This window comes from Balaenoptera ricei, chromosome 3 (assembly GCF_028023285.1).
Source record: "Balaenoptera ricei isolate mBalRic1 chromosome 3, mBalRic1.hap2, whole genome shotgun sequence".
In the NCBI taxonomy this organism is placed as follows: Eukaryota; Metazoa; Chordata; class Mammalia; order Artiodactyla; family Balaenopteridae; genus Balaenoptera; species Balaenoptera ricei.
The window spans coordinates 66321340-66337461 of record NC_082641.1 but is presented as its reverse complement, the minus strand read 5'-3'; the positions used below and the strand labels follow the sequence as shown (position 1 = coordinate 66337461).

General features: G+C 38.4%; 1 long non-coding RNA gene across 2 annotated transcripts in view; it reads left to right on the top strand.

The window, feature by feature from the left end:
• Positions 1-899: 899 nt before the first annotated feature.
• The window catches only part of LOC132363684 (uncharacterized), a 40732-nt gene continuing 25509 nt past the window's right edge, over positions 900-16122 (top strand). Inside the window, exon 1 of one of the 2 annotated variants that reach the window (XR_009502636.1) lies at positions 900-1067. This is a non-coding gene — a long non-coding RNA (uncharacterized LOC132363684). The remainder of the gene's footprint in view (positions 1068-16122) is intronic. The other variant, XR_009502637.1, reaches the window with a different exon arrangement.

Here is a 16122-nt window from a genome sequence, read left to right as displayed (position 1 = left end):
ACTGAACCTCTCTGTGCCTTATTTCATTTTAGTCTATAAAATGGGGGTTTAATCGTTATTGTAGCATTTTTGACATTTTTTAAATGGATGGAAAATACCTGGCAAATTTGAGCTGTTCAGTAAATGATGACTGTTCTTCTCCAAGGTCAGAACGGACATAAATGGCAGACCAGAACTGGAACCCAGAGCCTCCAAGTGCAGTGCTTACTCTTTCCTGACCTGCTGCTTATTTCCAGAGGAGTACCACCCCCTGAGGGCATTCAATAAACATCTCTTGGGGATGGCTGTTTCCCAGACAGATTATAATTCTTTTGAGACAGGAAGGTAGGAGAGATTTTGTTATTGTTTCTTGCCTTGGGGGAGAGATTCCATCAGTAAAGTAGCAATAAAAAAGGTTCCCTCTATTAGTGGAAATGATTAACACTCCTTTAGTTAGGAAATATGTTCCCACCCATTTCTGAATTTGGCCTCACATGAACCAAGCCACACAGATGGGGGAATCAGAAACCTAAGAAAACAGCAACAAATTGGTTTGATGAGTGGATGTGGTTGAAATCTTTCATCTGGTTTGTCTCAATTGGTTGTGGAAGTTAGATGGGTTTTGAATAAAGTCAAAAATCCAAGCAAAATGTTATGAATATTAAGCCACAGGTATCAAAGCTTGGCGAATCTGATGAAAAATGAACCAATGTAAACCAAAACATAAGGATATTACACACCTCCTTTCCTGACAGTTAATTTCTGGCAGGAAGAGACTCAACTTGCTGTAGGAGAGGAATATGCAGCCTTTCTAATTAATTATCACCTCAGTGTTTATTTTTCAATGAATCAGTGTGCTGGAATGATTAAAGTATATGTGGCTCAGAAACTCAGGCGGGAAGGAATGAGCCAGGACTAAAAGCCAATGCTAAATGTGCCCACATTGGCTGTCCCAGTGGAATCCAGCCTTGCCATGAATAAAAGGGTTTTCTGAGGCATAAGTACTTACACAGCCAGCCAATTTGGCCCTCCACATATTTGTGATGCTTGCTTGAAAATGGTGCTTCCAGATGGAAATCTGGGGAAGGGTGAGTAAACCAGTATAGAGGTGATATATATATTGTCTACTTCCTTTGTAGAGAGTTCATGGTGCCTTATTTTAGCTTGTTTGAGAGGTAAGACATTGACCGTCAGAACAAACATCTGAGATACAGCCTATGACTTATTTTGCCTCAGTCAGACCAGTGGGTGAAACTGCTAGTGGGTGAGATTGTGCAGAACGAAGAAGCAGCTATTCTAAGTTCCAGAAGAAATGAAAACTTTGTTTTCTTGCCTTGTAGCTGTTCTTCATCCATCTTCAAAGGGTCTACACTTATGGAATATTTTAGACTGAGGGTTTTTTTTTTTTTCTTGTGATTTGACAAAGAAATGATGGTCCTCTTAAAACTCTAGCGAAACTGTGTTTGGAATCTGCTTTGTCAGAGGCCTATTTTTCAAAAGCTGCTATGTAGTTATCAAATTGCAGTTTCTCAGGGCCTATAAAAAAATTTGAGTTGCTTTAGAAATTTAGAGAAGGAAGATCCAAACTGAAAATTTTAGCTGTCCTATTTAATTATAATGAATGTTTATGATTCAGGTACAAGATGTGTCCACATATGGAAGGTCACTTTAAAATAGATTTGCTTTAATTACAACTACCTGTGAACAAACCATCACCTGGATGACTTAAAGCTCTTGTGTTTAGTTCAGAGGTATAAATATTAATGAGAAAAAAAGAAGTTAGGCCTTGTAAAAATCTCTTGTTAAAAAACATCATGTTGAACTTGTTAATGGGTACTCTTAAATTATTCTATATAAAATAATATGTAATTACTGATCTAAACCTAAAATTTTAATTGAAAGCAAGGAGTAAATTGGGAGAAGAGCTACTGATGGTTCTTGAGAAGAAAAGGGCCTTGGAGAAATATGAGTTGCATACAGTGGCTCCTTGGTAACTGTCTCTTCCTCACTTGCCATGAGACAAGGACAATGCAGGGAGGAAATTCTCGTTGGACAAAGAAAATACAAGAATTTTGATTTCTTGGGTTAAATGGGCAAAGTGCTCGCCAAAGAAAGTAAAATATGTAGACAATTAAAGGCTTTTGGTGGCTGAAGTAATGTCTTTCATGGCAAGCATTGCAACACCAAACTGCCATGAGTTGACATCAGCTGGCTGGAGTTGACATCAAAATTCTTTTGAACATAAAAACAGGTGCAGTGCAGGTTGAAAACAGTTTTTCTGGTTGCAAATATAAAAATGGAAATACACAGTATTAGATAAATAATAATCATTGTCACTAAAGCACAACTGCAGGTATACCTGGAAATGGCGGACTATGTAACGACCAGAATGGTCCCAACTGCTCTGTCAAATTACTCAGCTAGGGAGTTGTGGACCTGGTACAGAAAATAGATCTGTGGTTTCCTAGATGATTTTAAATAGCATTTCAACTGTGCTCTTAAAATATTATTAACATTTCTAAATGTTTATTTTAAGATGGTGGATTGAGAATGTGCTTTGGTCTTCCACTCTATCATTTATGGACTAGCAAGAAAACAAACCATTCTAGGCATTTTATTTTTTTTAATAAATTTATTTATTTTTTGATTTTTGGCTGCGTTGGGTCTTCGTTACTGCTTGCAGGCTTCCTCTAATTGCGGCGAGCGGGGGCTACTCTTGGTTGTTGTGAGCGGGCTTCTCAATGCAGTGGCTTCTCTTGTTGCAGAGCATGGCCTCTGGGTGTGTGGGCTTCAGTAGTTGTGGCACGTGGGCTCAGCAGTTGTGGCTCGTGGGCTCTAGAGCACAGGCTCAGTAGTTGTGGCTCACGGGCTTAGTTGCTCCATGGCATGTGGGATCTTCCCAGACCAGGGCTCGAACCCGTGTCCCCTGCATTGGCAGGCAGATTCTTAACCACTGCACCACCAGGAAAGTCCCAGGCATTTTAAATGAAAGGAATTTAGTACAGGTGATTGGTTACCACACAATCAAAATGTAGACAAGGGGGCTTCCCTGGTGGCGCAGTGGTTGAGAATCTGCCTGCCAATGCAGGGGACACGGGTTTGAGCCCTGGTCTGGGAAGATCCCACATGCCGCGGAGCAACTGGGCCCGTGAGCCACAATTACTGAGCCTGTGCATCTGGAGCCTGTGCTCCGCAACAAGAGAGGCCACGATAGTGAGAGGCCCGCGCACCGCGATGAAGAGTGGCTCCCACTTGCCGCAACTAGAGAAAGCCCTCGCACAGAAACGAAGACCCAACACAACCAAAAATAAATAAATAAATTAAAAAAAAATGTAGACAAGGAAAAGAGGAGATGGCAAGAGAAATAAAAGGCATATGATAGCAGGAAACCACTATTTACAAGCTCTGGGAACAGAGCTTAGAGGGTAGAACCATACAGCTATTGGTCTTGCCTTGGTCTAGGATCCTTAAACGTGGGGTAAATGGGTATTGAAGCCGCAGAGAAAACAGAACTATTGCTAGAGATGCAAAAAAAGAAAAAAAAAAAAACAGAGGAAACGGAGGGGAAATACCCTGACTTTTCCCCTCCTCCAATCTTGCAATCTGGCAAACTGATATTCAACCCTAAATATATAACTGCTCATGAAAATAAGACATAAAATAAATATATAAACTGCTAATGAAAATAAGACATAAAACTCAGATGACTGGGGCTTCCCTGGTGGCGCAGTGGTTGAGAATCTGCCTGCTAATGCAGGGGACGCGGGTTCGAGCCCTGGTCTGGGAGGATCCCACATGCCGCGGAGCGGCTGGGCCCATGAGCCACAATTACTGAGCCTGCGCGTCTGGAGCCTGTGCTCAGCAACAAGAGAGGCTGCGATAGTGAGAGGCCCGCGCACCGCGATGAAGAGTGGCCCCCACTTGCTGCAACTAGAGAAAGCCCTCGCACAGAAACGAAGACCCAACACAGCCATAAATTAATTAATTAATTAATTTTAAAAAAATAAAAAAATAAAATAAAATAAACTGACTTCACATCTAAATATATCTTATAAAAAAACAAACAAACAAACAAACAAAAAAAAACTCAGATGACTGAAACCTGTGATGAACCCATGAATGTTAGAAAGCAGATGACATCACGTTGAATAGAAAAACTGTGGGCCAGGATGCGTGCAGGGGAGCACTAGCGGTGGGTCACAGACAGAGTGAGAGGAAGCCAAGCATAGTTGGGACATTGGATAGGATCATTATTTGGAGTCAGTCGTAAGGAGTAGAAATGAATGTTGAGCTCTATTCATGTTCCTACCTTGGACCACAAAATCTAAACATAAAGTCTGCCTCCAGTTAGGGACAATAAAAACGGGCACTCTGATTAAAGGAGGAATCACCCCAGATTACAAAAACAGCTACTGCCTAGTGGCATACCTTGCCCTACCCCCTTTCTCACTAAAAGCAGTGTGGCATGCAAGCTGCAACAGCAGTGCCCACATTCTCCCAAAGAAACTACATGAACAGATGTGTCAAGACAATCTAATAAGGATTCCCAATGGAAAACATAAAGGCACAATCCAAAAAAATCCTTTTCTTAAGGCACACTTAAGAAAAGCCAACAGCATAAATGGAGGCGGTATCCTCAGGACCAAAGGAAACCGAGTTAGCAGGGCAGCCAGAGGGAATGCTAAAATATACGACATTAATATTATAAACAAGAAAGGATATTATGTCCATGAAATTAGTATAGGTAGTTCTGAAACAAAGAAGACAGATAAATCCAAATGCATCATTATTTACAATGAATATCAAGGAGGGAGAAGGATAAGAGGTTTACTTTGGTTAGAATATAAGTTCAGTCCATATTTTTCAGTAACTATTCACCAATTAACACCAAAAACTTTCAATAAGTCTTGGCTTTTCTTTTGTGAGACAAACTAAAAGCATTTCTAGAGTTGGCTATAGGAACCAACTTGAGCAGCCTAACAGAAGATACAACTACAATTTTGGTCCAAGCAACAATAATATGAAACCCTTTAAAATTAGATTCTCTCACCTCAATGCACAATAAAAATTGAGTGCCACCCTTATGAACAGTCACTTTCTTTTTCTTTTGCATGTTCTGCTTTCAATGCTTTGCTTCTCTGTTACCCCTCTGAGAAGAATGTGGGGGGCAGGGTGTGGGTGGAGGTGGTGTACATCAAGTCAGATCTGTAGATGAAGGGCCTTGTCCCGCCACCAATTTTAACCAAAGCTCCCTAAGACGTCATGGGAGCTCCTATCTCAGCAGGATGGATTTCTGGTTATCAGAAAAGCCTTGGAAGTTGATGCATATAAGATCCACAGAGATTTCTTAGTAGCATTGCTAGGATCATTAATATGGTTTCCCCTTATCCTAATATTCTAGAAGTTAATCTCCCTCTTTTATTCACTTTCAACCTGGCAGGCACCATTATAACTCCAATTACAAGAGTAGAACTTACTGTACTTCATCCATTTTAAGATGCATGTTTTTTATCATCTCTGAAATCACAAGGCATGTTACAACTGATGGCATGTCAGCTTAGTAACTTTCCTTTCCCCCAAGTGGTACATAAATAATGGTGCATCTTACAGTCAATGGTATCTTGGAGTCAATGAAATTCGGCTTTTTTTTGCATGCTTATTTTCACCAACACAGAAGATGTGACTATTTACCTTGATAAGTATTGTAGTCATCATCCGCTGTTCACAGAATGAGTGTGTGTGTTTGTGCACTGAAGTTTTTGTTTTGTTTTGTTTTTGCAGTAAAACATTTCTAGACACATATTTTATAGAATGCTATAGAGCTGTGCTTCCTAAACTTGACCAACTAGCAGAATCACCAGAGGAACTTTTAAAACAATACAGATATCTGAGCTCTCCTTCTGAGTTTCTGGTTCTAGATGCATCTGAGAATCTGTAATTTTAGAACTCTCCCAGCCTGATTCTGATGAGAGCCATGCTACAGATGAGGAGAACAACAGAGGAATGTATCTGCTCTATAGGAAATATGTGAAAAATAATTTTAATATATAAATATCACTGTCTTCAAGTAGGGAAAGAAGAGTCCACCCAAAATCATGTTCTTTCATACTTAAAATTTCTGTTGTTTTATGAAAACAATCTACATTGTATCTTCAGTGAAATTTTTTAGCACTAAGAAGTCAACTTTATGATCCAAAATGTATTAAAAATCAATCTTCAGTGATTGTCAAATTTCAAATAGAGTTTTAACCACAGAAAATTATATTAATTTCCACTGAGACTTGAAAATCAATTCAGTTCAATTCAGTGCCCTTTTCATGTTGCTTCCAAGGTTTATGGCACACTGGTTACATGAGACATTACGGAATTATACTAGTCTCCTGAAATACTGGGTTATATTTATTTAATTTTGGTAGGCTTCATTGCACATGGGGAGGCATAATTTAATGGAAAGAACCAGGAATCACAGGAGACCCACCATTAGCTGTGTGACCTTAGGCAAGTCATTTAATTTCTTTTGGCTCTAATTTTCCAATCTGTAAAATAATTAAGCAGGATTAGATGACCTCTAAGGTTCCTTCCACCACTAAGATTATATGGTTTTTGTGGTCTGAATGGATGCAAAGCCATATTGTATCCACAGCTTATTGACAGGAATATTTATATTATATTTACAGCTTACTGCCAGGAACTAATTGATTGGCAATGTGAAGTTAAGAGGCAACTTTGCTACGGTGACCTTGAACTGTGATAATTCAGTACACTAATAAATGGGTTTCAGGGAAAGAATTTCAAGTGAATAAAGCACCAAAAAAGGAAACGACTAGGAAATCAGAGAAAGCTAGAAACTAATTTAAATGAGGTGGGTTTTTTTTGTATTTATTTATTTATTTATGGCTGTGTTGGGTCTTCGTTTCTGTGCGAGGGCTTTCTCTAGTTGCGGCAAGCGGGGGGCCACTCTTCATCGCGGTGCGCGGGCCTCTCACTATCGCGGCCTCTCTTGTTGCGGAGCACAGGCTCCAGACACGCAGGCTCAGTAGTTGTGGCACACGGGCTTAGTTGCTCCGTGGCATGTGGGATCCTCCCAGACCAGGGCTCGAACCCGTGTCCCCTGCATTCGCAGGCAGATTCTCAACCACTGTGCCACCAGGGAAGCCCTAAATGAGTTTTTAAAATTTATGTTATTCCAAGGACAAAGTTCAACACAGAATATATCCTTCAAAAGTAGAAATTTGAGAGAACTTCTTGGTCAAGTAAAAGAAAAGTAATATTAAGAAGAAATAAAAATGAGAGTAGTTCTATCAGTTTGGATGATGTCAGTTCCAAGCAACAAAAGACAGAAGAAATTTATTGGCATATATAACTATTAGTTCATGTGTACAGAGTGGGCTTCAGTCATGTTTTAACCAGGAAGTTGGCTGAAATTCCCATCAGTTCACCTGGCTCAGTCTCACTCTATGCATTGGTTTGTCTAGACTGGCCTCCATCATGATAACCAAACAGTTGCAGCAATTCCAGGTCTCATTGGCATATGTGACACTATCCAAAGCAAGAGAGAGGGTTTTTCTTTCCTCCACCGTATCATAAACACCTGAATTTCATCCTGGACCAAGCTAAACCAGTCTCTGAAGTCAAATGAATGTCATGTTCTGATTGACTTTAATCTAAAGGACTGTTCCTTCCTCAACCATCAGGGATTGGATGAACAGGTGGATTGATACCACAGTCCACACCTGGAGCAGGAAGTGGGGTCAATTCCATTCAAACCATATGCTTGCTGCACAATGGGGGAAGATTGATCCCCCAGAGGAAAATCTGGTTGCCCTTAGGAAGGGGAAAGACGGGAATGGATACCTGATAGGCTACCAACAAACATCTACTTCCAAATTGAACGTGTATTATTGTACCGAGTGTGGAGAAAAATAAGAACCTTTCCATCCCAAGATTTCGTTCTGAGATATAGACCAACAATAAGCACAGAAGTTTGAATATTAAACCAAAAGTAGTTAAGGAAAGTTTAAATATTAAACCAAAAGTAGTTAAGTGTAAATAAACTCGATCTATCATGTGACAACAATAGCAGAGTGGTTAAGAGTTTGAGTCACAACAGACAGATTCAAATCTCAGTTCAATATAGCTATGTGACCCCATCCTCCACCTATATAGTGGCCATAATAATAATATTTATGTCACTGAGATTTTATTGGGAGAATTACATGAGAAAATGTAGGTAAAATGACTCTCAAAGTTAGCTGTAGAAGTTTTTTAGATATTAGCTTTAGTAATATACTGATGAAAACACAAAAGACAGTCATTCTGAAAAAGTTCCAAATGAAGGGAAAAAAGGAAAGGTAATTCTCAGTAGCAATTATGTCCATAAAAATATAAAAATTGAATGCCACAAAAAACTACACTTAATTATTGTGCTTAACAGAGAACTGATAGCTCCTTGCAAAATGACTCAATAGTTCACATCTGGAACATGATGCTTTGTTTAGCACAAGTCATACAGTGCAGAAAAGATGCTGCACATAGGTCAGTAAAGATCACCTGAGAAGGAAATTGAAGGACTGAGCTGTGTGAAAGAATAAAAAGAAAAATAAATTATTTAATTGTCAGGGAAAGCTTCCTAACTATAAGAGCTGTTAATCTCTCTAAGAAAGTGATGGAAGTTTCAATATTTGGGGACCTTAAAAATAAAATTGGGTGCTTCCCTGGTGGCGCAGTGGTTGAGAATCTGCCTGCTAATGCAGGGGACATGGGTTCGAGCCCTGGTCTGGGAAGATCCCACGTGCCGCGGAGCAACTAAGCCCGTGTGCCACAACTACTGAGCCTGCGTGTCTGGAGCCTGTGCTCCACAACAAGAGAGGCCGCGATAGTGAGAGGCCCGCGCACCACGATGAAGAGCGGCCCCTGCTTGCCACAACTAGAGAAAGCCCTCGCACAGAAACGAAGACCCAACACAGCCAAAAATAAATAAATAAAAATAATAATAATAAAATAAAATAAAATTGGATAAATTGAAAGTCTAATTCACCTAGAAGCAGCCATGCATAAAATAGGCACATAATAAATGTAAGTTGGATGAATGAAGTTCTATAAATTATTACATGTTAATTAATTTTTCCAAAGTGAAGTGAGTTCCTGCCAGATGCTATTCTACAAGCTTGGGATACTTTAGTGAACAAAAGTTCCTGCCTTCCTGGAGTTTATATCTATTATTAACTTTCTAAGTAAATAATTTTGTAATCTCAGAGTTATCTTCTCTTGGAAACACAGATAATTTGAAGGAATGTTAATCTCCTATAGGACAGAAAATCACGTTCTTTGTCTTAGTTGCAATCCCCAGAGTTTAATGAAATAAATACAAATTATACAAAATATCAGCATTGAAAATAGAGATAAAAGTAAGTCTGCAATTATAAACACTTAGATAGTTGTAATAATTTGGAGTTTTAAACATATTAATATTTCGCTTTAAAATTCTTGCAGATTCATTACATTCTTGGTGTTCATTATTGGTACAGTGTGATGTAATATTTCATTTGCGGTAGATTAGGTAGTAGCATTTCTGCTCAAGTTCTCACTCCTGGGAATTCCCTGGTTGCCCAGCGGTTAGGACCTCACGCTTCCACTGCAGGGGGCATGGGTTCGATCCCGCATGCCATGCGGTGTGGCCAAAAAAAAAGGTCTTGCCCCTGCACTATAACTTTTATGAAGAATGGGTACAATTTCTGTCTCCTTAATGGGAGTATATCATGGAGCCTAACTGAATGTCATGGGCTTAAAAATATTATTTGTCTAACATTTGCAACAGAATTCCTCAATAAGAAAACTACATTTGCTTGGAAAATATATCTTGATAATTGTACTTGAAAGTAAAAAGTTCATTCCAAGGGATATGAGTAAGGATTGCTTATTACTCTAGAGAGGTTGGAGCAAAGGAAGGAGAGAATGAACAGGGTAGGTCTAGCAAAATGGCAGAGTGGGATGTGACCTCTTCCCATGACCTTGTGAAACTTTAGGAAAGTTTTAGAATGCATGAAATTGTTAGCTCAAATTGACCTTTTGTGGACATCAGCTAAGAAACTGAATTTTGGATCTAGGTCAGCAGAGGCTGAAACAAGGCATCCTATACAGTTTCAGGGAAAATATTAGAATTCAAATTGTTACAAATTGGTAGAAAGTATGGGGAGGGCTCTGGACCCTTCTGGGTCATGAAAATTAGGAGTTTATGTCAAGTATTCCTAAATCTTGTGATGAGAGCATATAGGTGAGAGCAGGGAGACTTCTTGATCAGGTAGATGGCTGCAGGTAGAGATAGGAAGGCATCCAGCTGACAACTGGGTTACAATAAATACAAACAAAATTTGTAATATTCCTCTTTTCCACTGCTTGGCAAATCTGTCCTTCAGTAATTCAACTAATTGTACCTTTCGGTCTTAGCAAGATGGCTAAGCATCTTGCACTGATGTTTGAAATATGGTGATGGATATACTCTGACCTTTTCATGCTTTCTTTGGGATTAATAATAGTAACTGACATTAATGAGCAGTTACTACATGTCAAGTATTAACACTTAATGAGGAGTAGCTTCTTTAATCCTTATATCAACCTGTGAGGTAGGTACTGATTTTTTCATCATTTTACAGACGAGGAACTGAGACTTATAAAGGTTAATTAGAACAACCAAACAGAAGATCAATAAGGAAATAGAGGACTTAAACAATAGGAAAGACCAATTAGACCAAACAGACATATACAGAACACTCCATCCAACAACAGGATACACATTCTTCTTCAGTGCACATGGAACATCCCCCAGGATAGACCGCATGTTAGGCCACAAAACAAATATTAACAAACTCAAGAAGATTAAAATCACACAAAGTATTTTTTTCAATCACAATGGAATGAAACTAGAAAGTAAAATTGTGGTTACCAGGGGCTGGGAGGAGGAAAAGAGGAGTTTTTGTTTAGTGGGTATAGTTTCAGATTTGTAAAATGAAAAAGTTCTGGAGATCTGTTTCACAACAGTGTGTTTATGCATAATACTGCTGAAGTGGATCTGGAATGTACTTTCCAATGCAGAGCTCACAGGCTCCTAGAGTGTCATAGTTTTTCAAAGATGGCATGAGTCCATATGCTCTAAGTACTTTCTGTTTCCTGAATAATATGGGTGGTCACATAAATCTTAGTCATCAAATACCAAGCACCCAACATACTAGGCTGATGGGAAATTCTGTCATAATCATCACTGGGTTTCCTTCCCCTTGGTTGTATCAGAGTCCTCAGTCTTTGTGTAGCACCAGAGCCTGAGGAGGCCCCTGCATTTCTCACTGGTCTCCCTGCAAGGCTTACTGCTGTCTGGCTTCCAGGCTGCCTGGATCCCTAAGGGCTCAGGACCTGCCGGAATGTGGTCTTCAAGCAACATCTGCTTTCATCTCTGTAAAAATTCCTGAGACAGGGAGATTTGAATATATTTGCTTTTGTCTGCCCTGTAACTTTTCCTTATTTTGGTAAGAGCACCTTGGTTTCCTTTGGGAATACAACTCTTCCCCACTATTAGTTTGTTTGGCTTATATGGGAAGAATTTTTGCTGAGCTGGACACATAACCCAATCCTGACCAATAAGAGTATTTTATCCCTTTAACTATAGTGATTGGTAAGAGATGCACAGAAGACCCAAGCCAGGCCAGTAAGGCCCAATCTAGGATAGATGAAACTATGGGGATAGAGGGTTTTTTTCTGGAGCTGCTGAGAGCTGGGGCGGGAGCCCACAAGACAATGGAAACAGTCCAAAGAAAAGCAGAGCAGAGATAGGCAGAGACAGGTAGCAACATTTGAGCTTTGGTTCTAGCCATGCTTGGACTTTCTAGGGAAGCCAATCAGTAAGCTTTTGTGGTGATTTCACTTTGCACTGTGACTGAGAGTCCTTACTCATGGTCTTTACTGATACACTGTGCTTCATGATCACAATGCAAGGGAGGGAAAGATCAAAAAGTAAACAAAACAGATGCTAAGATCTCAAAAAATTACCCTTCCACATACATCTTCCCAGTAGAAGGGTGCTTATTCAGACTAGATGGAAATAACCACTTTCAAATTAATGACATTTCCAAAATTTAGATATGTCAATTCAAAACAAGTATACCCCAAATTTTCTGGATGTATTCTTTTGGGTTTTCTTTCTGTTATATAGATTAAGAAAGAAGATGCATAAAAATAAGCACTTTAACCATTGCAGTTTAAATCTTTAAAACATTTGTTACTTGCCAAAATATACAAACAGCAAGACCAATGTGTGGGCATTTCACCTGTTTGAATCATACCACATTTGTCAATATTGCTCATCTGCTCCTACAGCATGATGTCTTCCTTGCATATTATGCATTATAACAAATTCTCCTTCAACTATTATAATGGAGATTTAAAAAAAAATATGGTCATAGAGAAAAATTGGAAATTTCCACTTTTGATGCTTTCTTTGTTTAGACTCCCAGATAAATGACTTATATATTCGAATGTGTGTGGATGCTGATGGAATTTTTTAAAATAAAACATTTATTTCTAAGACATAATGAATTTATAATAGCTCTCTGACATTATATATTTCCCTAATCAGCAACTATTACAGAGAGTTTTGTCTTTTTTTTTTTTTTTTTTTAGTTTTGGTAGAATGAGTTCTTAACCTTGAGGAGTTGGAAACCACTGATGGAAGGGATTTGGTGCCCTGCACAGTAAACCAGAAAGACTCTTATTGCCCTCAGGGCTCACCCAACACCAAATCTTTAGCAGGGTTCAAAGTTATGTCTTTGGAGATGCAAGTTGTTTCTTGTAAATTAAAGCCTTTTGCTGAAGAATTTTCCTTCTTATAATCAATTTTATATACTCCAAACCCTCAAAAGAGAAAACATTTCAGGTTCCTATCAGAGAAAATCAGCTAACTTCTGCTGAATCCATTCAGCATTTCATATGATAGCATGAAAGTTGACACATCTGTTAGCCTAAAGAAATGAAATTAAAAAACCAAAAACCCAAAATAAATCCAACCATCACCTTCTAAGGAGAATACCTCTGTTTCAGAATTAGGTAGTTTTAGGAGTAAATTTTGTCAGTTTCCCTTCACACCTCTCCTTAAAGGGGAAAATTAATACACAGTTGATGTCCCAGATATTTACAATAAGGACTAATATCTTTTAATCCACAGACAACAAGAGCTGCATTAGTGTGCAGTTTTCCTGCCTTGATCTATTTGCACTAAGCCAGCAGGGAGACATTTCTGGACCACTTTTACCTCCATCTACAGGTAACTGCTTTGGAAGAAAACCCCATTTATCTGGGCTGCAAATAGAAGAGTTGACAACATATTGAAGATGAGATGGTTTAAGTAGCCAACAATTTATGAAGGAAACATTTTTTACATAATTCAATTTAGGTTAAAAATTTTTTTGATAGTTTTTGTATTAATTCTAAGAGAAAAACATACCTTTCCCACAAATCTCAGAAAATAAAAATATTTTTTAAAACTAAAAAATTCCAGTAATCCCAACACCCTATGATTGCCACTGTTATGCTGGCATATGTTTTTCCAAACTTTTTAAATGCACACACACACACACACACACATACACACATGTAGGATTGCAGCAAATGCTTTTAAGAAGAAAACTAATAATCTTGAAAAATTATTTTGCTATGGTATTCTAGATCATTTTATGGTTATCCAGATAGGATGATAAGCTCCCTGGACAACTGGCATTTTATTTTGTAAAGCATGCTCAGGAAAATACATAGAGATACCCAATGTGAAGTGTGTTTTTCAGCTTGAGGCTATAGGAGGTCACAATTAGAAACTCATCTACCAGCCACTGGGAAGAAGCACTGGAATTGTCTGTGTGCTCATGTGCTATACTCTGTAGTGCAACAAAAACTAAACATGTGTCCAGTATAGCACACTGTTTCCCCTTTCTGTATCTTTCTTACTTTTCTTTAGTCTTTCATGTTGGGCACCTTGGAACACAGCACTGAACCAGGTGGAAAATGGCTCCTTGTAGAAATTCTTTTCTTGGCCTCCATGACTACCTTCTTCTGGTTTCCTTACTTCCCTGACTATTCTTTCTCTTTCTCTTTTGCTAGATATTTTTCCTCTATGTCTCTTGTTGATGTTGCTCTTCCCTACCGTTCTGTCTGTAGCTCTTCTCTCTTGTCAGGATTCTCCCTCTTCTTTCTCTTCTTCTACCATGTACTCCTAAGGCTTTACACACTACTTTTTTTTTTGGACAAGATGTGTGTCTTGCGGGATCTTAGTTCCCCGACCAGGGATTGATCCCGAGCCCTCGGCAGTGAAAGCACGGAGTCCTAACCACTGGACCGCTAGGGAATTCCCTACTTACTACTTTTAAACAATTATTTCCAACTACGTATCTCAAATGTCTACTCCTCTCTTGAGGTCCAAAACCATACTACTTCCCACTACCTACTCTGACTATGTAGGTGACTATTTTAACTTGAATTCTCTCTGGAAAGTAGAGTCTGAGACAGGGTAGTTTATTTGGGGATGTGAACAGAAGTTGGAGACCAGGCAGAGGGGAAATGGAAGGAGAGAATGCTATTTTAAGGGTGTTGGAGAATGCTATGTTGCATTGGTCTTCTCAGGAGCCTTATAAAGGCTCACACAAAACTTCTAAAAGCCTTCTCAGAATTTTTCCACACAGAGCATGAAAGGAAGAGGCTTTATCCATTGTCTGCCTTCCCCCATTTTTTGAGAATTGCCCCACTTGGTGTTTATTCTCTCATGCTTCTCGTGGCTCAACTCAATGCTGGGTGAACTCCCTTGAAACGGACATCCCACACGAGAGTCAGAGAAGCCCCTGGAAGGAAGCTAGCATTCAGGAGCTTATATCTGAGGATGGGCACTGGCAGAAGGAAATGGGTCAAAATGTATACTCAAGTGTTCACCATGACTTGGCTGGAATCAGAGGCATGGCTGAGAGTTGCATAAACCTGGACAAGTAACTAATTTGGGCATCAATCTCCCAATCTGGAAAATGATGACTTGCACTGTCTGTCTTATGAAGCTATTATGAAGATAGAAAAGGTAATATATCTGAAAGTGTTTTGCAAACTCAAAAAGCACTACAGAAAGTTAATATAATATTATTATGATGCCCAGTTTCCCAAATATAACTTTCTTTTTAAACTTCAGGAAGCTAAAACCTATCCTATTTTGACTTAATTTCCCAAGAAAATATGATTATTTCTTTGGCTCCGATTATGGCTAGAAGTATTTACTATTGAGCAAGGTCATTCAAAATATTTTATATTTTTATATAAATTGCTTTTAGCAGGATAATTTATTTCTTAAAACCTTCTTTTACAGTATTTGGTTATGCTTAGAATAGCTCAGTAATTAAAAAACAAAACAAAACTCTCAGACCTGTAATATAACTATATACATATGTATCTACACTAAGCTACCCTCAGATATTGAAACATTTCATGAATAGCAGTGACACTCATTTATACTAATGAGTATAAATTAAAAAGCATTGCAGAAAGGACAGATAGAAGATAGGACAGAGCTGCATCATGATGCTAGTTGAAAACATGAAGAATGTCTAAGATTTCCAAAGTTCTGATATATAGGATCTGGGCTCATATATATAAATTATATATATATATATATATTTTTTTTTTTTTTTTTTTTAGAGCTTATAATTATTAAGTTCATGGGAACTTTGAACAAGAGATTTTTTTTTTTTGCTTGTTTCCTTCATAAAACATAATATGATTTTTCATTAAGGTCTATATTTTTACAAAATCCTTACTTTGTTGAAGAATTTTCTTCTTCCCCAACAAAACAGTAATAAACAAAACATTTTAAACAAGGAAGCTACAGTTGCTTTGTAATGTTGAAAACAATCACCCATCTTTGCAAAAGAAAATATATTTTCAAATGTCTTTGTGGGCTAACTTTATGTTAAATGTGTCGAAAGAAAGAAAGCAAGCTTGTGGGCTCCTATTTCTCTGAAGACGTACAGTTTATCACTCTTTCTTTGACATGTAGTCATTATGTTGTATATGAAAGTCGACTGTAGCTCCATGGGAGGTGTCCAAGAGATTTCATCGTAAGGTATAAAA